This window comes from Ochotona princeps, chromosome 19 (genome assembly GCF_030435755.1).
Source record: "Ochotona princeps isolate mOchPri1 chromosome 19, mOchPri1.hap1, whole genome shotgun sequence".
Lineage (NCBI taxonomy): Eukaryota > Metazoa > Chordata > Mammalia > Lagomorpha > Ochotonidae > Ochotona > Ochotona princeps.
Window position 1 is genome coordinate 28932948 of NC_080850.1, and position 20656 is coordinate 28953603.

Here is a 20656-nt window from a genome sequence, read left to right on the forward strand (position 1 = left end):
TAAATGATTCAAAAAAAAGTGAATTACTAAATTACCTTTGAACTGAGCTATTCATGCAGTCATAGAACCACCAAGATTTAGAGCTGAAAGAAAATCATAGAAATAATCAAGTTCAGTCAAACTTTTTGAAAGCCAAGATCACTTAAGAACAAAAAAATAAGAAAAGATACCTAATAAAGCCTGAATAAGAAATAAATCACATAATTAAGAAAAGAACATGGGTTTCCATCATGAATCCCAAACACTGTTTTTGACTATGCTAATTGCATTGCTTAACTGAGTCTCAATTTCTTCATATTTAAATCAAGGGCAATAATTAATATTTCAAAGAGTTATAATTAATAATAAGCAAGATAGCAAACACAACATATTGTCACATAACTACAAGATGCTCAATAAATAGTAACTGATATTGCTATTATGTTAATGTTTAAAATCTCAACATTTACCATGGCTGAAATTACAGTTTTTAAACTGAGCTAAGAAATACAACCCAAATGCTCATATTCTTGCAGAAATACTTTTATTTTTATTAGGCAGAATACTGGCTTGAATTTCTATTTATAGTATTCCTGGAAGACAATGTAATACTGCTTTTATACCTGAAGCCTCAGATGAACACATTTTTTACTTTAGGAAGCAGGTTTGTCATCAAATTACTCCAGACATGATTCCATGATGGAGAAATCCCAGCTCATATAAACTGAATAGAAGTTTCTTGTCTAGCAATAAATTGGTGCACACAGACATGTGGAACTTCAAAGAAGCAGTTAGTTTTTAACAGCAGCTCTGCCATTTTGTGGGTATGTGGGACCTTGGATAATTTATGTAATCTCTCCAAGCCTTGGGTTTTTAAAGTGTAAAATGGCAGTAACAACAGTGCCTACCTTTCAGGACTATGTGAAGATTAAAAGTGAGCACACACACACACACACAAATGCTTACTTAAATCAGCTTTGCAAATGTAGTAAGTGAAATAAGTATTAGCAAGACTAATTGGCAACTAATCACATTGCTGAAAGATGAGCAGTTTAATAAATGCTATTTATACAATCTTTGGTTTCTTCTGGCAGCTCTTAAACGCAGTTTTGAAAACGTCCATTCTCAGTACAATATAGTACATGGTTAAAATGGTGCTCATATGAAGATCAACCTGCAAGTATTTATCTTTCATTGTTTTAGTAAGCAAAGGCCAAGTCAACATCATCCACAGGGTTCTGAGACCTGGGAAGACAGGTTCAACTCAGAACTCTGCAGAGAAAATGATTGCTGGTTATTTGGAAGACATTACTCCCTTCCAAGACACCATTCCTGCTCCCTGTTGAAAGTTGCCCCTCCTTGTTAGGCTTCTGGAATGTCCCAACTGGCAAGGATAGCGTTGGGTCTGTGTTCTGTAATCATATCATCAGCATCTAGAAGAGCACCTGTACACTGTAAATTCCCAGTAACTACCTAGCGAATGAATAAATGAATGAGTGGGTTATGTGTGGGCAATTCTGACATATGCTTGGTGAGGGGTGAGGGAACCTTGCCTTTGGTGTAGCAGTTAAATCACCACTTGGAACTCCCATATCCTATATTGGAGTGCCTGGATCTCTACTTGCCTTCCTCTACTTCCAGTCTGGCATCTTACTCATGTGGACCCTGGAAAGCAGCAGGTGATGGCTCAAGTACTTGGATCCCTGCCACCCACAAGAGAAACCTGGATGGAATTGCAGCTCCTGGCTTCAGCCTGGCCCAGTACTGATTATCATGAATATTTGGAAAGCAAACCAGTAGATGAAAGATCTATTTCTTCCCTCTTTCTCTCTCTCCCTTTCCCTCTCTTTCTTAATCTTTCAATTAAAGATACACACATATATTTTAGAAAAATTAGTATATATGGAAGGTGATCTGATCTTATATTTACAGAAATAGAAGAAAATATGGAAGTTCATAACCACATGGACTCAGAGCATCTGAAAGAGGGATGGAAGGAACTGTATGGCAACTGGGTGTCCCAGTGCCAAAGAGAAAGAGAGAGAGAGGGAGAGAAAGAGAAATGTTACGTGGACATCCATACTACTTCCCCAGCCACACATTGGAAATGCACTGCCCACTGGACTTGGAGGGGTGGTGTCTTACTCCACCCAGCTCTTGGATCACTGCTCACCCAATGCCTCTTGGCACTGGAATGTCCCAGGCCAGTTTTCAGACATCTGGTCACACCTCCAGAAGGATCCACAACCTACTCTATTGCTTCAAATACCATCAGCAATGCCTGCAGCCTCCCAGCTTCAACTGCTCCCAAACTCCAGACAGGCATAGACAACCTACTGCTCAGTACCCTGCTTACACAAGGGGGCTGCAGGAAATTTATAAGAAAACAGTTAAAAGATGATACATATTTCCCATGAAGCTTTTAAAGCTCTCTCCTAGATGTAAGTGATGGACTACTTAAAAAGAGACTAAAATTGAAATCCTGATATTTTTCCCTCCAAATCGCACTCTTATCTATGACAAATCTATTGTTGAGTCCCTTGCCTCCAGGATCATGCTTTTAGCCTCTCACACAATTCACATCCACCCATCAGCAAATCTTTCTAAGTCTTCAGTAGCCAGCTGTCACATGACTACCTATTGTCCCCCTCTGCTATCACCCATGTCCAAGCCATCCCCATTTCTTACCTGGTTATTGCAACAGCCTCCTAACTCCTCTCTGGCTCCTGCTGCCTGTAGTCAGGCCCCAAGAATCTAAGTGAACTGATGGCCTTCCTGTTGCCCTCCTGCTCAAACTGTCCAGTGCTTTCCATCCTGCCTGAGTGGAAACAAATACAAAATCTGACCCATCTCCTAACTTGTTCCCCAGTTCCATGGCATTGTGCACCAGGACCCGCCTACTCACACCTGCCTTTCTTTCGCCTACGCCTGTCCTTCTCTCCTCACTGACACTGACAGGACCATGCTTTTTGTTCCTTTCAATCTCAATTCAATCCCTGTTTTAAACATACACCTCCTCCCTCTCCTTTACTTCTCCACATGGCCCTTATTATCATTGTTGGTGACACATCCTTTTGTATGATTTATTGTTATTTTCTCCACAAGAAAACAAAAGCTCTGTGAAAGCAGACTTTAGACAGGGAAATCTTGGTTGCTCACCGCTGTTTTTTCAAAACCCAGAATGATACTTCACATATAACAACTATTTAAAAAATGTTGAAGCAGATAGTATAGTTCTGGTAAAAATCTTTTATTTCAATAGGGAAATTCAAAATAAAAAATCAGTTGGTAAATGCTTTCTATAAGATAAATATTATCCTTACCAAGTATAGCCTCAGAATGTACTATGAAATTCTGTATGGACTTAAAATTAATTTAGAAAGCACAAGTTCAGGATTAGGCTTAAAAGAGCAGGCTGTAAATAAATAGCATATACTTAAGAAATATTATCTTTGCTTTACTAGTCACTCTTCCAATCCATGGTATCAGACCAGTGTGTATTTTAGAATCTATGCCATCTGCTTCGGTCTTTACAGAGTTTAATCGCTGGACCAGGGAATGTAAACTAAACTACCTTCAAGTTTGCTGATAATGCCCTATTAGTCCCCTTTAGCTTTCAGGATTTTAGGGGTGGACTTCATACCCTATGAAGGCTAACAAGGCTTAGAGGAAACACAGACCTGAAATTGTAAGAGGAAGCATGAGCACTTGAGAGGAACACAGACCTACAGCTATGACTGTTCTTGCACGCAACAGACATTTCCTGAAGTCTCACTGAGGCTCAGGTACCTAAATAGGCACTGAGACAGCAAAGCTGATCAAGATACGCCCACCCCTTTAAGAACCCTTGAGAGCCCAAGTGATCACCAAAGTATCTGATCTTCATAGCACAATGGCAGAGAAGAGCTTAGTTTTTCTGGAAGAAGCGCTTCTTCCTACTTCTTTCTGTGCAGGTGACTTGGATGGACCTGCATGTACTGGGTTTAAGTGGGAGGGCATGGAACCAAGAATTGTTCAACAAATTCTTGCAACCTCCTAGGCTCACTGATTGGCTCAGAAATGTACACATGACCCAGGGTGAGGCAATGAGACAGAATTCCAGACAGAGGCACTTACTGTTGAAATTGAAGTTGGATGGATGTATATGTGGAGCTGAGGTAGACTACTTGCACACAGGGAAAGCTCGAGAGTGAAGGCAAGACAGGTATTGATGAGCTCAGAGATGCACAGAAAGAACAAGACTGGAGACACAGCTTGAGGTCCCACATCTGAACACTACACTGCCACATTTTTAAATTAAGTAGATCCATAAATTGTCTTTTCAAGCTTTAGTCATATTTTGTTAGCTTTTCCACCACTTGTATCCAAAAGCTCAGAGGAGAGACATATTTCAGCTTTATTTATTCTGTTACATCTATGAGCAGGGAATCGACTGTGCAAAGTCACAGTCATTTCCAGCCACCCGTCACACACTCCACTCCACACTCAGCATTGTTAGGTCAGCCTTGCTTTGTTTCTACTTTGTACTCTGCATCCCAGGGTACAGTTCCTAAGCCAAGCTCACTGAGCTCATAGTCCAAGCTATGGACCTCACTCTTCCATGGACACTTCCTGTTTATTATATTCACCTATGGCAGGCTCTTTCTACTCTGCCAATCTTTTTGTTTGAATAACAAGAGGTAGGACTGGGTGGGAGCCATTTCTGTCCCCAGGCGTGGAAAGCCTAATTCCAAACTGTTGGGCTCCAACCCCACCCAACGCCACCAGTACGCTCTGTTCCAGCTCAAGCCATCTAGTCCCAAACGTCCTACCTGCTGCTGTTTTTCCTCCCCGTGACTCCTGATGACAGGATTAGCCTGACACTCTTCCCAACAATTCAGTCATTTCAGTTGTTGCTGTGCCTCCCAGAACCTTTGCTATTTCCCCTCCAGGGATCTTGGGAATTTCTGTGAAATCATACCTTAGTGTTCTAGCACAATTCAACTTCCAAACAATATTTCAAAACCCCCACGGTGACATTCTCCCTTCTCAAATAAGGTTCCCCCTTTCCTGCCTCCAGATGGGCAAGGTGAGTCATTCAAGATCTGCCACGAGAGGAAAATAGGCATCTTCAGAATTATGTAAGAGGACAAAGATTTTTTTTCCTCTAGCTTTTCCTGAAACATAAGCAAATAACAAAGAGACCACAGCTCCTCAGAACACACCTAACGACTTAATCTCCTTCCTCTGCCTTCATTTTCTTCGCCCCATTCAAGAGAGTAAATAGAGTAGTTGTTAAGTTCTCAGCAAGCCCTGGAGAACTGAGGTGTAATCTTTATAGAGTCAACGACTATTTAACGGAGGGACTATTACATGCCAGGCATGATGCCATGTTGACAGTCGTGAACGGCCAGACAAGGCACCTGGTTTATTCAGATTAGATTCCATTGACAGAAGCAGAAAACAAACATGGAAGCCAAGAAGGGAACACCATTTCATACCATGAGAAGCACTGACAAGAAAATACAGGGGGAGGGGCTGTTTGGCACAGAGGTTACAACATAGCTTGGGATAGCTGATTCAAGGACCTGGTTTGAGCCCTGGCTCCTCTATTCTAATTCAGCTGCCTGCTACCATGAGGGACAGCAGGTGACAATTCTAGTATTTGAATCTCTGCCACCCACACGGGAGACCTGAATGGAGTTTCCAACTTTTGGTTTGACCTGGCCCAACTCTGGCCTTTGCATTTAGAAAACAAACTAATGGACAGAAGATTCTCTCTCTTTCTCTTTATTCCTTTCAAACAAGAAAACATAATTTTGTTGTTTGTTTTGCTTTGTTTTGTTTTTAAAAGAAAACACAAGGATGTAAAGGAGGACTGCTTTGGGGCTGACATTGTGGCACAACAGCTTAAGCTGCCACTTGCAACATCCCATATGGGTGCCAATTTGTGTCCTGACTGTTCCACTTCCAATCCAACTCCTTGCTAATGGCCTAGGAAAAACAGTGGAAGATGACCCAAATGTTTGGGTCCCTGTCACCCCCATGGGATACCCAGATAAAGCTCCTGGCTCTTGGCTTCAGACCGGCTAGTCCCAGCCATGGCAGGCATTGGGGGAGAGAACCAGCAATACGAAGATCTTTCAGTCTCTCTTTCTCTCTCTGTAATTCTGACTTCCAATAAATAAGTAAGTTAAAAAAAAAAAAAAGGACTACTTTAAGACAGAGTAATCAAAGATAGCTGTTCCAAGGAGGTACCATTTGAGCAAAAATTGAACGGAGGGAAGAGACACAGCACATGAAGACCTACAGAGTATTTCAGATCAGCTTGTGTGAAGGCCCTGAGACTGTAGGAAGCTTGACATGACAGAGTAGGAGTTGGTAAAACATCAAAATACCAACTAGAGCTTTCCTTCTTTTTTGGGAAGGATAATCTACAAGCCAAGAATGGCTCTTACATTATAAAATAGTTGAACAAAACAAAACAATAATAATATTTTGTGACACATGAAAATTATGGGAAATTCCAATTTCAGTAACTGTGAATACATTTTCATTGGAACACTGCCATGTTCTTTCATTTATGCATTTTCCATGGCTTGGTTTCATGATTCATTGGCAGAGCTGAGTAGCTGCAACACAGACCATGTGGCCTGTGAAGCCGAAAATATTTACTATTTGGTCCTTTGCAGAAAACGTTTACAAATCCCAATGTTGGAAGCACCGGAGGAAACATCATCCCTGGCTTGGGAGAACCTTCAGTTTCTTTGGACTGTTTAAAATCCTTCTGCCTACAAATAATCAAAAATCTGAATCTAATAGAACTAAGCAATATGGGGCATTAAAGACAGCCTTGAAATGTTGATGGTTTTTACATCAGATCAGCAGGTAGACAGCTAGGTGCTTCCACTTTAGTCTGAACAGGTTTGCAGACTGCTTCGCCCTCACATCACACAGCAGCAATGATGCTGTTCCAGACCAGACTCTGACGTCAGGGTACTGGCAATGTTAACACTCTGCCAGGAGCCTTGCAGCTGTGTAAGAAATCTGACTGCCTTGAGATGGCCATGGTGAAGAGCCTCCAAGCATGAGCTCTGGTTCAAGGGCCAGATGGGTCTAGACTTCCAGACCTCACTGCCAAGGGACCAACTGTGTGAGGAGAGCCCATGAGCCAGCTGAACATACCAAGTGATGTCAAAGGGTGCATGTGGCCTGGATCACCTATCTGCATTCTCCCTGGTTTCCTGGCCCACAGGATTGGGACATGCAGTCAAGGGGATTTTAAGTCACTCCGGCTTATAGTACCTCTTCCAAAGCAACAGACTGAATAAGCATTTCAGAAATGTTATCATCTCACATAACAAGCGTAGAGGTGGCACAAGGTCCACCCACAACATACCCAGACACAGATTTTCTGCAATTTCCTTTGCTGTAATCTCTGCATTGGATTGGTTTAATTGTCAGGCTGGGAACAAACTTAGTGTACTCATCCCCAGAGTTCCATTGTAACCTGACAAACTCCAGAGGAAGAAGAAGATTCTCAGGAGACAGACATGTAGGTTGTGTACAGTCTGCTGTAGATTTGGGAATGCGATCACATACCTGGAGTCATTTGAGAAGTTAAGACAAAACTGATGAAAACTGAGGTTCTATTAGGAAGAAAGCAGGTGAATGGATATTGGTTCCACATCTGTGTCCCATGTATCTTTTTCCCCATCATCATTCATTTATCCAATCTCAGAGTGTTTTAGGTTGAACCATGTATATGCCCCCCCTTTTTTAAAGGATCTGGTTACATAGTATTTACCAAATCTTTAATGTAATGGCAGGCATGGGGCTAGGTGTTAAAAACTATCACAATGCAGTGACACTAAGGTCAAGGAAGGGAATGGAAAGGACCAGCACTGTAACTCACAGAACCCAATGCAAAGTGAAAATGAAGCAGCTCTGAATGTAAAAGTATTAGGAGCCCTTGTAAGTGCAGAGACATGGGCAACTGCATGAGTAGCCTGCCCACAGAGCTTGTCCCGAGAAAGAACAGGTGTTCCCCAGAATAAAACAGCAAGAGATCTGGTTTAAATTAGTAGGAAGTGGGGAGTCAGGAAAGCTGCTGTGACAATTAAACAAGGAGCTGGAACACAGACAGGAAGGGGCAGGAGTGGAGGGATCTGGCTACACTTAAGGAGAGCACTCCTCCTGCTCCTCCATCCTCCAAGTTGACCAGGGAGCCTCAGGCTAGCCTGTCTTTAGTTGTGAGAAGACACACAAGACAAAGGAAACAGATTCTGTTTAGTTCCTGTCCTATTTGTGCCAGTTCAGGCCTGTTTCCTAAATCCTTCTGGTGTTCCAGATCTTAGCACTTGAGTAATCTGCCTATATAATCTGACCCTTCCCCTTCGCAATGTATAAGGTCCTGCCCTTTGCACTGCTCACTGGTACATGAGTCAGAGGACAACATCCTGACCTCACTATACACTGGACCTCAAGCCATTTTTCACCAAACCCAAATCTTTCCCTTATCTCATTCTTAGTCCCACAATGTTCTATTTTTCCATATCAGATTCTATGGAAACTTGGTGCCATACCTATCTTGAGTTGGCTGTAAACAAAATCAGATGAGAAGCTTAGTAAAAAGACAGCTGCTACAGCCCTGTGTCAACCCCAGCTCCTCTGGTTTTCCACAAGCTCCACAGGTAACTCTCATGCTAATCCCAATTTTCTAAATTCCTGCTTTAAGAACAGCATCCACATGTGGCTATTAGGAGTCAGAGTGCTTTATCGCTGGGGCTGATTGTGGCTCTTTGGGCAAATCACTTGCAATCAGTGCCTCCACTACATCTCAACTCTAGAACCTTGCTGTAGTATAAACACTGGTTGACTTTCCACAATCTCTTTTCTGGGGATAGCACTTCAGTTTCCCCATAAAACTGCTCTCTTCTACTGCATTTTAGGGGTAACTATTGCAGAGGGAATAACTTTGGTATTCAACTTTTGTCTCTCCTCAGCTTCAATTTCATTTCTACTTTCACCTCGATGTCAATCTTAAGGACATCCTGTTTATTGTGACTCTAGCTAACAGGTAAATTGAGTGCTTCCCCTATGAAGCAGTCATGATGCTGAATCTTTTATGTTTATTATTTCCTTTAATCCTTACAATGATCCTTCACATTTAGTATTATTGGCCTCAATTTATGGTCAGGAAAATTGAAACACTATGCAGTTAAGTAATTGAGCCAATTAGAAATTGCTTATTATCTGGATATCCCTAAGTCTCCCTTACCCTATAACTCAAATTACAAACACCTACTTGATAAGAGACCACTAGAGAAACTATTAAGTGTAATATCACACCTCAAGTACATTGGCAGCTGACCTCACTGCCCATGACTATAGACTGCAAGCTCCCTGAGGGCAAAAATTAAATATTGTTCACCGCAACACACCACATTACCAGCACATGTCAGGCACAGGAGGAGGCACTCAAAGCAAACAAAAAACCCCACAGTCCAGAATCAATGAATATCTTATAGGGTCCTCAACTGAAGGGCCATTACACAATCAGCAGAAAGTGTCAAGAAGTCTCTTGCTGGGAAGAGAAATTCCAGGTTACTCCTGGTGGACATAGCCAACTGTGAAGTTTGGACAAGTTTTTACAAGGTGCTAGATGAGGGTGGGCATTATGGTTAAGCTGCCACTTAGGATGACTGCATCCTTTGTCAGAGTGCCTGGTTCAAGTTCCGTCTGTTCTGTCCACAATTCAGCTTCCTGCTAATGCATCATGGGAAGCAGCAGATGATGGCTCAAGTGCTTTGGCCCTGTCACCCACACAGGAGACCCAGAGTTCCAGGTTCATGGATTAGGCTTGGTTTAGCCCCAGCTAGTACAAGCACTGAAAGGGTGAATCAATGGATGGTTCAAGTAAATGTCTGTCAAGCAGATGAAAATAAATGAACATTTAAAAAAAAAACATGGGATGATTCTGAACTTAAGATCCAGGGGCAGCTATTTCCCATCTGACAAAGCAATTCTATCTTTTAGGCATGATCGTGCTTTGGCTTGAGTTTGCAACAAGTCCCAATAGGACTAAAACCAAAGGGGTGAAGTACCAGCCATACTGTCCTGGAGGCCAGCCAGCTCTCTAGGAAGCCATGTACAGACAGAATGCTTTTGGCTGAGGAGGGCATAATGCTATGAACTGGAGCCAAATGCTTGTTCACCACTACATATTCTTGGGTGAATTCATTTTGTGATTCAGTTTCTCAAATGGAGAGCAGTCAAATCTGCACATGTACAACTCGCCAAACCTAGGGAGTACCCTCAGTAGAATCAGTTTGATTCATTCAGTGCTATCTAATTCAGACTTCAGCTTTTACATTAGGCAAACCTAGATCAGGCTTTGGTGTGCCATGTACTAACAGTATGACCTTGGGTGGGACGCTGTAGCTCTCAAGGTCTTAGCAAAGCCTTGCCTGTGGCTAGGAGGATGATAAAATGTGATAATGTATATAATGTGCTTCAGCCAGTGCCAGGCACATGTTAGGCAGGAAGTAAATGGTGCATAGTTACAGCAATATCTCTGTTGGCTTCACTTGCATATTCCATTCAAAACAGTCAAAAAAGTCCAATGTATTCTTGCTGTTTTAAAAGGCAGGTGTGATTTTAAGTCAGCTTTCAATGAAATAGATTATCTTCTCAACTACCAAACTGTAAACAGAATTAATTTGGAATGAGGCAATGAGGTTATATAGTCATACTAATGACTTTTCTATTCTTATCTCTTTCGCTCAGTTGCTCTCACTCTCTCTCTGAAAATGTTCAGGACACTCTGGAACTCAATTATTCTCAGAAAGATTATTCTATTTATCAAGGAAGACCAGCATTGCTAATGTGCCTATCTTGACTGTTTTATTGCTTAGACTCTCTATTTGAAGACTCAAATATAAAGCATGGAAAAGGTGTAATTTTGAAGGTGGTGAGCAGACAAAACTCTACTCCTCTATTAACAGAGATTTCTTAGGCAATTAAAATTACATCTGTCTCACTTTAACTGGATCACTGGTCAACTTTACAGCCTCAACTAATACAGTTCCAATGTCTCAAGACCCCATTAAATTACAATGATGACATAGGCAGCTCCATTTGAACTGGAAATATCCTAACATTGGCAAGAGAACACTTTCCTAACGGTAACCATGGCTACAGGTCCTACTGGAGCTGTTGAAGGGTGGACAGTGGTCTCCATAAGACTGGAATACGACTTTCTCTGTACCCTTTTTCCATGCCAGGCACAGTTGGCATTGATCTACACAACTATGTAAGCATGGTAACTTTTTGTTGCTTTAAATTACTGGGATTTTAAAATGTTATTTACTTATTATTTTATTTTATTTTTAAATATGTATTTTTTGAAAGGCAGAGTTGTAGAGAGGTTGGGGTTGGGGAGAAAGAAAAAGAGCGAGAAGAAGAAGGAGAGAGAGAGAGGAGAGATCTTCAGCCACTGATTCACTCCCTAAATGAGTGTAATGTTAACAAAACCATCCCAGGCCAAAGGCAGGAGCCAGGAGCTTTACCCAGGTTTCCCATGTGGATTCAGAGGCACAGTATTTGAACCATCCTCTGTTGCCTTCCCAGGAGCACTAGTAGGGAGCTGGATTAGAAGTGAAACAGTTGGGGGCCCAGGGTAATGGATCAATGGCTAAATCCTCACCTTGTAAGTGCCTGGATCCCATATGAATGACAGTTCTAATCCTGGCTGCTCCACTTCCCATCCAGCTCCATGCTTGTGGCCTGGGAAAGTGGTAGAGCATGGCCCAAAGCCTTGGGACTCTGCACCTGCAAAGGAGACCTGGAAGAGGCTCCTGGCTCCTAGCTTCAGATCAGATCAGCTCTGGCTAGTGCAGCCATTTGGGGAGTGAACCAGTGGATGGAAAATCTTTCTGTTTCTCCTTGTCTTTATAGATCTGCCTTTCCAATAAAATAAATAAATCTTAAAAAAAATAGAAGTGGACCAGCTGGGAATCAAATCTCCACCCACATGGATGCCACATGGCAGAGGTTCAACATGCTATAGCACAGAATCTGACCCATTATTTATTTGTGATGCAGAGGGACAGCAAAGTTTCCACCTGCTGATTCACTCACCAGACATCCACAACAGCCAGAGCTGAGTTAGGTTGGGAGCCAGAAATCCAGCCTAGGTCTCCCATTTGAGGGGGGAAGAATCCAACTACTTGAGGCATTACTACTGCTTCCCAGATTCTGCATTAGCAGCAAGTTGAAATCAGAGTTGGAACCAGGTTTTCAACACAAGCACTCTGGTACAGAACATAGCTGTCTTCATAGGTGCCTTAACTACTAGGTCCAAAGCCTATTCCAAGCCCCTGAGATTCTAGGCCTATTGGCTGATACAGCAGAGTTTAGCCTATCCTGACTGATGGAGCAAAGATATACATTTGGTGTGCCTAACAGCACACTCATGGTAACACACACAAGTCCTCTCATCTTAGTCTACAGTTGACTTTTAGAAACCAGTGGTTTAGTGGGATAGAGAGACAAAGAGATAGTGAATTACATTATCAGAATAGGTTTAATGGACTGCCATAAAGGTTCGCAGAGGAGTCTATCTCCTTTACGTCATTATGAGAGTAAGAAATGTGATTCCTAAATGGCTATTCCTACCTGGATTTGTCCTCATCAATCAACAGACTAATTCATTGACTCCTGGAGAAAATCCAAAGCAAGCTGCCTGCCCTTGATCCTCAGCTTAGAACACTAATCACTTAGTGGGACTCACCTCCAGCTGAGAACACGTTGTGATACACCACTCCAAGCACTGTTTACGCTCGGAACTGTATTACCTCTACCTCAACGCCATAGCGCAAATTGGCTCAGGTTCAATGCCAATCTTCTATAGGTCACCTATTCTCAAGCAAGAAGGAATCATTCATCTTCCAAAGACTGTCTTCTCACAGCAAGGATGAAAAATATTATTTTTTTTGAAGATTTACTTATTTTTTATTGCAAAATCAGATATGTAGAGAGAGGAGGAGAGACAGAAATATCTTGCATCTGATGATTCACTCCCCAAGTGACCGCAATGGCCAGTGCTGCACCGATCCGAAGGCAGGAGCCAGGAGTTCTTCTGGGTCTCCCAAGCAGGTTCAGGGTCCCAAGGCCTTGAGCTGTCCTTGACTGCTTTCCCAGGCCACAAGCAGGGAGCTGGATGGGAAGTGGGGCCGCCAGGTCTAGAACTGGCATCCACATGGGATCCCAGCATGTTAAAGGTGAGGACTTCAGCTGCTAGGTCATTGTGCCAGGCCCTGTTATTATTATTATTAATAATAATTTTTAAAACCCACACTACTTAATCTCTATAGAACTAGGTTAATAATAACCATTTGTTGTGAGCTGACTCTTGGATACTACGACCAGCACTTTACACACATAGTTTATTTAATATAACAATTCAATTAGATAGGGTATTAGCTATGGTTCTCCAGAGAATAGGACAGAACAGGACGCATATAGACATACACGAGGTGATTTATTGTGTAATTCGCTCAGGCTCTTATACAGAACCAGGAGGTTACAACAGGATACCCACAAACTGGAGAACCAGAAAAGCTGGTGTTAAAATTCAGCCTCAAGAGCAAGGCCTGAGGAACAGAGGGACTCATCGTGACTCCCAAACCATGGCTGGGAGACCCTAGGGGATGAAGAGGCCTGCTGGTGGACACTCCACAGACTCACAGCACAAGAACGAGGAGTGCCGTGTCCAAACGGAGAGCAACATCCCAGCCTCAGTGGGGGCAAACTCACCCTTCCTGTACCTCTTTGTTCCCTTCTGCCCCTCAGTGGATGGAAAGAGGCCTGCCCACATCGGCCAGGCCCATCTCCTCTTCTCAGCCTGCTGATCTTTTCTGGAAGTATTCCCAGAATCACACCAGAAATGACATGTTACCAGGTGTCTGGGTGTCCCTTGGCCCAGTCAGGTTGACACATCTATTTAACCTTTACAGGTCAGTAACTTTTTACAGACAAAAGGACAGAGCTTAAAGTGGCTACCCCAGAAGGAGGAAAAAATATCACTCAAACACAGAAGCTGTTCTCTTACAGGAAATGCACCTTACACCTCCTCCTGGCCACTGTACAGCACCTGAAGGAAGCCCAGGAGTTTCCCTTGCCTGCATGTGTTTGCCAAGGACCTGACTGCATTCTTCCTGGTCTAACACCAGCACTGCTCCAAGAGGTTCCCCAGGAGAACCAGGCCCCAACACCTGCCGATTCCCTCCTGCCTTTGCAGAGAGGAATCAGAGATGAATCTGAGGTGAACGGCAGTGGGAAGAAAGCAAAGTGATCTAAGAAGGAGAAAACCCGAAAGAGGGAGATAAGTTATTTTCCTCTCTCTTTGGTCATTCTGTATGACTAGTCACGGCAGAAGAGAAACGGGATCTCTGGGTTTGTTGGAGACCTTAGGCGGAAATAAGCATTGAGATCAAGAAGGGACTGCAATCAGAAGCTACAGCCAGGAAACGAAGCACAGGAAACAGGATTTCTTTTTTTCCAGTGTCCAGAACAAAGCTGACGAGGAGTTTGGCAGGAAGGGCAGCCGCCATGTTTGACATCCAGTGGAAAAAGCACTGAGCGCTCAGAAGTGAAGGTGCGTGGGCAGGGGTGAGTCACAGCGGAAAGGTGACAGGTAATAGTCTCTGCTGCGTATTTCTTTGTTGTTAACATTGACTGCACTGCTGCTGCCTCCCACAGGAAGCCAACAAGGGGCCAGCCCCTTAGGCTGCAGCCCCTGCTCCCTTGCCCTGCAGAGCGCCCTCCCCCCCCCGCCCCCCCCCCTAAATTCTCGGCTTACGTCATCCTTCTTTGTTCTGAGGTCTGAGTTTCGGTGACAGTTCCTCAAAGGAGCTTTTCCTGACTCAGTCCCACGACAGAATTGCCAGCTGCCTACCATTTCCCTCTCTTGCTAACATCATTTTGATTTTGTTGGTGGTAGAGAAGCACCTAGAAAACACCTCATTTCTCACATCCAATTTGAAGCAGGAAGAGCTCCAGTGAGTGAACAGGAGCAGTCAGCTGTGTTTCTAAACAATGCCCTGGAAGGGAAGCCAAATCAACAGGCAACACCTCTGTGGACACCCTCTTCCTTGCCTCCCATGGGTGGAGGTGTATTCCAACAGCAGCATAGAAGGCGGTGGAAGAGTGCAGGTCTCTGAGGGAACTGAAGAGCATCCACAACAATCCTGCTCCACTCCCCTCAGACTCCTCGCCCCACAGTCTTCGAGCTGCTACTTCCAGCTGAACACACTCTCCAGTTGATCATCTCCACTCAAATAAAAAGTTCTTTGATTTTTCTCTCAAATCATAGTGCCCTGGCATACAGGCTGGCGTTCTGGTGCGGCAGATTTAAGTCACTGCTTGCTATGTCACATCTCATATTGGACCATTGACTTGAGTTCTGGCTGCTCTGCTTTTGATCCAGCTCCCTGCTAATGCACCTGGGAAAGCAGTGGAAGATGACCTAAGGACCTGGCCACTGCCACCCTTGTGGGAATCCCAGATGGAGTTCCAGGCTCTGGCTTCAACCAGATCCAGCATTGGCTATTGCAGTTATTTGGGGAAGTAAGCCAGTGGGTAGAAAAATCAATTTTTCTCTCTCATTCTCTCTTGTTTTGCTTTTCATATTAAATAAATAAACCTTTGAAAAACTTTAAGAATAAAAATAGAATGTCGTGTCTTCCTCCACAGCCTCTCTGTTTCATGGTTTGCTGGATTAACGGCTTAACCTTCTCATTCATCTGTATGCACCATGCAGTCTGGGCTTTGATCTCTTTTTCTCACAGCTCTTTCCAGTGCCCAGAAAGCTGAAGAACCAGATTTTTGTGGCGACCAACAAATTCCATTGGTAATCTGTCCACCAATAATACAGCAGGAGTCTGAATGTCAAACAAGCAAGTAAGTGTTCTTAAAAAGAAACACTGATGTTGGAATCTGAAGACACAGGGTAGAAAATAATCAGGGTCTCTAGATGTACAAAGCCACCCTCATAATTCAGGCTGTTGTTTTTAAAAAAATTATACACATTTGTTTTGAATATATATATATATATATATATATATATATATATATATATATATATATATATAAGTATATTAAGTTCAGGCCTAGATATCCTATTTTAAAAGTGACCTTGGAGAAGTTTTGAGATAATCTGGTATATTTTTTCTTTGAGAGTTTAGAATTAACATTGAAAGTTTCCTTATACTTAATGCATAAGATACTGGTTTCTAACTTGTGGCAGTGAAATATAAAATTGTAAAAGAAATCAACTTTAAAAAAATGATCAATTTATTGGAAGTTTAAAAAAATGGAAAAAAATTATGCAGATGCTACACCAATATACAAAGGTAATGGGGAAATGACTGAAGTTTAGGAATTACTGATGTCTAATTCACAGGTAGTAAAAGTGAAACATAAAGCTAAGCTGTAAGTATTTCTAATACAGAACTCTTCAGGGACCAGGAGAACATAACAGACAGAGCAGGGGCTGGTGTTGCGGTGTAGTGGGTTTAGCCTGCACCACCAGTCTCCCCTAGGAGCACTGTTTTGAGTCCTAGCCACTCCACTTCCGACCCAGCTTCCTGATAACACACCTGAAAAGCAGCAGCAGATGGTCCAAACGCTTGGACCCTTGCCATCCATGTGGGAGATCCAACCGAAGCTTCTGGCTTTTGGCTTGGTACTGGCCCAGCCCTGTAGTCACTGTAGCCATCTGAGGAATGAACCAGAGGACAGGAGTTCTGTATGTGTGTATTTGTGTGTGTATGATTGTATTTGAGTGTATGTCCCTTTAATTCTGCCTTTCAAATAAATGAATAAAAATCTTGAAGAGAGGCAAAGGCATGAGCCATGCATCAAGGATTTTACCACTCAGTGGCAGCTTACATGGACCACTCCTTACTCACCCTTCTCAGGAGACTTTGCCAGCCTTCACAAAGGACAGGAACAATGGCAGGGCTGTGTGTGCATTGAGTGAGGGGCAGAGCTTCCTAGAGGACAGTTTCATTAAGGTTCCAAACAAGGAAAAAGATATCCCAAACAAAAACATGGCGGAGTGGGCAGGCCTGCTCACAGGGGGCCACAGGCAGAGAAGGCAGGCTTAGAGCCCTTCGCCCACTGACCCACCTCCGACACCACTGAATTCACAACTGAACTCAATATCTGGGAGCAGGAAGGACAGAGAGGAAGCAAACTACTGATGAACTCAGCTGAGCTGCCCCCAAAATACGCTGCTCTTAAGAGGCTGTCACACTGTGGAAGAAGACATAAAGCCCAGATGGCAATTTTTAGATTTTCAACTTCCTGTACAGAAATCACATTTTCCGGTATGGCCTAATTCTATTCAGTGTGTGTGAGAGAGGGGCTGAATGTCATTAACAATGGCCAGGCATGACCATAAAGTCATTAGGCCGGGGCTGGCTCAACAGCTGCCAGGGCCCTGTATTCTCGGAGGGGAGGAGCCACGGCTATGCTGCATCCAAGTGCCGTGTGGCCTCCAGGGGCCATCACCAATGTTAGCATAAATCTGGATTGACAGCAACATCACATTCAATCAAGACCCAGTCTTACAAGAAGAGCCACAGACCTGCTAGGGAAAATGCCAGGATGGTTGGCTCTCAAAGCAAATGGGTGCTTATTTGTATTAGAACTTGAATTCGCATGTTGATTTTCTCTTAGCTACAGAGAATGCAACTATAGTTGATAGTTGTGTAACTCATATCCTCCTATTTTCAAACTGGGTTATCCAACTGTGTGTGTGTGTGTGTGTGTGTGTGTGTGTGTGTGTGTGTGTAAATGGTACCTGGGGCAGAAAGGGGTGAAGTGGGTGCTCTAGGAATCCATCTTGGAATCAGTATCCTATTGGCTCTGCCACGCCTCTAGCATGAGACTGTGCTAAACTGGCTTAGTTTCCTAGAGCTCGTCCTATGTAAAATGGGACAAGAGAGGTGCCTGTTTCATAGGAGTGTCATGAGAACTAAATGAGGTAAACTCTCAGCTTGGAGTCTTACCCACACTAAGTGCCTAAGAAATACACGATTATGACTCAGTATGACTAATTTTTGTGCTAGCCATCTTTATTCAGCCTTTGACACCCTCTACCACAGCACAGCAAAGGATGGGAAGAAGAGTTGGCACAGAACTGGAGACACGACTTGATCACATACCATCCTTGCAAGACGATAAATGAAGAGAGGAGGGACGTATTAGTCATAGTTCTCCAGGGAAAGAGGACCCAGAGAACACAGACACACACAGAAGAGGCAATGTCTCGTGAGCACTGGCTCACACAGTCATGGAGGAAGAGAAACCTTAGGACCTACGGTGTACTAGTGCAGACCTAGGAGAGCCAGTGGTGTCATTCAGTCTGGACCCCCAGGCCTGAGCACAAGGAGTGACAACATTGGAACTCCTAGTCCAAGAAGCTCAGAGTGGGGGTGGGCGCAAGGGATGGGGAAGAAAATAAAGACTGGCAGTAGAGGGCTGCTGCTGTTAAAAGTCTTGGATTCCAAAGGTCTATAATTCAGCACGCTGGTCCTAAGGGCAGAAGATGATGGATGCCTGGTCTAAGAGAAACAGAGCCTGGCGCTGTAGCCTAGCAGCTAAAGTCCTCACCTTGCACGTGCTGGGATCCCATATGGGTACCAGTTCTAATCATGGTGGCCCTGCTTCCCATCTACACCGTGAGGGAGACCCAGAAGAGGCTCTAGGCTCCTGGCTTCAGATTGGCACAGCTCTAGCCATTGCAGCACTTGGGGAGTGAATCATTGGATGGAAGATCTTCCTTTCTCTCTCTCCTTCTCTCTATATATCTGACTTAAATAATGCATATATTTTAATAATGTGTGACATTCTAAATGTCATCTTCATTTACAAAGGTCTGATGTAATTATTTATTTGTTTGAAGGACAGAGTTACAGAGAGCGGAGACAGAGGTCTCCATCTACTGGTTTACTCCTGAAAAGGCCATCATCATGGCCAGGACTGTGCTAAGCTGAAGCCATCAGCCAGTAGCCTAATCTGGGTCTCCCATGTGAGTAGCAGGGACCCTGGGATTCGAACTATCCCTTCACTGCTTTCCCAGGCATATTAGTAGGGAACCAGATTGGAAGTAGAGCAGCTGGGACTCGGACCAGTGCCCATATGGGATATCAGCGTCACAGGCAGTGGCTTAACTCACTGCACCACAATGCTGGTGGCCTATAGAATATATCTGGGATAATACTACATACATACATATGTGATGTTGGTTTCATTCTCTTATTCCTCTGCCTTCACCAGCTCCCTGCCCTGTGTGCCCATATGATTCAGAGCTGAAGACAGAAGCTAAAGTCACAGTGTAGAGTTTAGGCTTTGGGGGCTCCCCTGGGTGCCCTGGATTGACTGCAAGGGTCTCCTTGTGTCTGAGCACCCTGGGGAGCCTGGGGTAAGAGGCCACAGAGCTAGATAACAACATAGACTGAGTTTCTGGAAAGATCGAAAGGTAGGGATGAACCAAGAGTGCCACGGCTGCTCTGGGCGCTTTTTACCCCTGACTTCCCTGGAATCACAATGCAAAGCTATGAGGGAGGTGCTCCTCTCCACCCTCCTGCTCCTTCTACCTATCTATGTAATGCTTGGCAACTAGCTCCTGGTCCACCCAGGCTGAGTGGCAAACCAGGGGACTCCCATGCTCATCACCAACCAAGAAGTGGCCTCACTTTGGAGGTCAGTTTCCCGGATCCCTGTATTACTGCCCTGACTCCCTTCCTCTTCCTGGAGGGGTGAGAAGAACTTTTGGTCAAAAATCAATCCTGGGACAAGCCCATTCTGCATCAGCTTTTGCCTTCAGTGGGAGACCAGCAAGAGCTGCCTGTGGTCAAAACAATCGTAGCACCCTGCTCTCTGGGAGGAGCAAGTTGTGCTGGGCTGCAGCACCGCTGGGTGAGGCAAGGGTTGTTGCTTTCTGTAGAGCTCTGGGCTGGGATAGTTTCCACCTGTAGAGGTTACAGCCCCAAAGTGCTTAGACAGAGTGAGCAGGTCTGACGTCAGAACCGTGGCTCAGAACCCTGCCGGACTGCATCCCTTTCTGGTCTCACTGCAGGACAGGGAGTGTTGTTTTCTTGCTGGGATGATAACAGCTATCTCTTCCTAGGTTACGCACAAGCGGGTGAAGTAGTCAAATGCCATACAGAAAATGCATCTGTCTTCCATTGCTTCCCTCACTCCCCGCCCAGTGGGAGCAGTAACCAATTTTGCTGTAGGGTCCTCCATTGGCTGTCCTTGGAATGCACCCACCACACATTCCTAGTATCCAGGGCTCTTTCTGAGAAAAGGAGCAGGAGTTCCTGCAAGAGTATTTGTGATGGAATTGTTTCATGCTTGTGAAGTGAGGGCACGGTGAAGAGGAGAGGGAAAGACATTGTTTAAAAGGAAGAACCTTGGCCCCAGCCCAATGGCTGAACAATTAAATCCTCACCTTGCATCCACCAGGGTTCCATATACGAGCCAGTTCGTGTTCCAGCTGCTCCACCTCCCAACCAGTTCCCTGTTTGTGGCCTGCAGAAGCAATGGAAAATGTTCCAAAGCCTTGGGACCCTGCACCTATGTGGGAGACCCAGAAGAAGGTCCTGGCTTTGTATCTGCTCAGCTC

The 20656-nt window shown here is 44.0% G+C and overlaps 1 long non-coding RNA gene across 1 annotated transcript in view; it reads right to left on the minus strand.

Annotated features, from left to right (window-relative positions):
* Window positions 1–20656, minus strand: part of LOC131482665 (uncharacterized) — a 38908-nt gene that overhangs the window by 5297 nt on the left and 12955 nt on the right. Inside the window, exon 4 of the long non-coding RNA XR_009247212.1 lies at window positions 36–83. This is a non-coding gene — a long non-coding RNA (uncharacterized LOC131482665). The remainder of the gene's footprint in view (window positions 1–35; window positions 84–20656) is intronic.